This window comes from Mustela erminea, chromosome 3 (assembly GCF_009829155.1).
Source record: "Mustela erminea isolate mMusErm1 chromosome 3, mMusErm1.Pri, whole genome shotgun sequence".
Lineage (NCBI taxonomy): Eukaryota > Metazoa > Chordata > Mammalia > Carnivora > Mustelidae > Mustela > Mustela erminea.
The window spans coordinates 45876108-45877944 of NC_045616.1; positions in this window are offsets into that span (position 1 = coordinate 45876108).

The following is a 1837-nucleotide window of genomic DNA, read 5'->3' on the forward strand; positions in this document are numbered from 1 at the left end:
ATACCTCACCAAAGAAAATGCACAAATGGTAAATATGCATATAAAAAATGCTTTGCATCATATGTTAGGCAAATTAAAATCAGATACAGCTACATAACCATTAGAATGGCCAAAATCCAAAACACTGACACCACCAAATGGTAAGGATGTAGAGCAAGAACTCTCATTCTTTGCTGGTGGGAATGCAAAATGGCCCAGCCACTTTGGAAGACAGTTTGGTGGAGTCTGACAAAACTAAACATACTCATAACATATAATCCAGTAATGGCACTCCTTGGTATTTACCCAAAGGAGATGAAAACTGATGTCCACACAAAACCTGCACATGGACGTTTATGGCAGCTTTCTTCATAACTGCCCAGTTGGGAAGTAATCAAGATGTCCTTCAGTGGTGGTATTGAAAATAAACTGGGTACATCTAGACACAGGATAGCACTAAAAAGAAATGAGCTATCCAAGCCATGAAAAGAAGTGGAGGCATTTTAGAAATTATATTTATAAGTGAAAGAAACAAATATGAAAAGGTTGCATACTATAGGATTCCAATTATATGACATTCTGGAAAAGACAAAACTATGGAGACAGTAAAAATGTCCGAAGTCACCAGGGGTAGCAGAAGAGGGATGAAGAGGCAAAGCACAGAAGATATTTAGAGCAGTGAAATGATTTTGTATGATACTATAATAACGGATACATATTGTTATATATTTGCACAAATCCACAGCAAGTACAATACCAAGTCTTGAAGTCTAACATAAACTACGGATTTTGAGTGATAACGATGTATCAGTGTGTCCATCAATTGTAACTAATGCACCACTCTGGCAAGGAATGTTGATAATGGGGGAAGCTAAGAATATGTAGAAGAAGGGCTATATGGGAAATCTCTGTACCTCTGCTTAATTTTACAGTGAACCTATAACTTCTCTAAAAAACAAAGTTTATAAAACACACACGCGTGCATGCACGTGCTCTTAGCCTCACCAAAGCCCACATACATACAAACTTACAACCTCTCTCCCTTTGCTGAGATACAGGAAGACGACAACAAAGGATCAATGGTGAGGAAACAGTCCTGAGAGGCATCTCCAGCTTGGAGGGATGAAATGGGGGAGGTCACTTAGGGTCACAACTAGGTAGGCTCAACCATGCTCTAAACCCATTTAACCAAAAACAAAATTTTTATCCAGTTTTTCTGGTCTTCACTTAACTCATGGCATACAGTGGTTACTGGATCAGTTAGAAAATATTTTTTCTAACTACTCATGTTTTATTTTCCTTCTTGTTTCCTTCCTTCCTCCTCCCTTCTCTAGCTCTCTAATTATTCTTTTTTGAATTTCCTTTCTTATTTCCTTTCTTTTTTAAAAATAACTTTATTTAGGCATGTTTTATAGCCTATGTAATTCACCCACTTTGTTCATATAGTTCAATGAAACAATGTTCCTCAAAACTACAAATTTCCTGTAAGAACTGGCCCAAGACCTGAGATTGCTACTCCAAGGGAAAGATTTTTTTTTTTTTAATGGTTTAGGGGAAACATGGACGAATTCAAATTCTGGTTAGGCTATTTCCTAGCTGCATGCCTATGACTAAGCAAATCTCTTCAGCTGGGCGCTGACTATAAGAATTAAAATGAACTAATCAAAATTAATTAAAATGCAAGAGGATTACCAGAAACCTCACAGTCTGGCTGCTGGGATTAAATATGCTCTGCAACCAGCTGCCTTTCACTCTGATCACTTCCTACCAGCACATGCAGATTGTTTTCCAGTCTTCAGCCTTGGGTTATTTACTCCAAATATTAACTGCAAGGGTGCTATGTTAACTAGTCATAGCA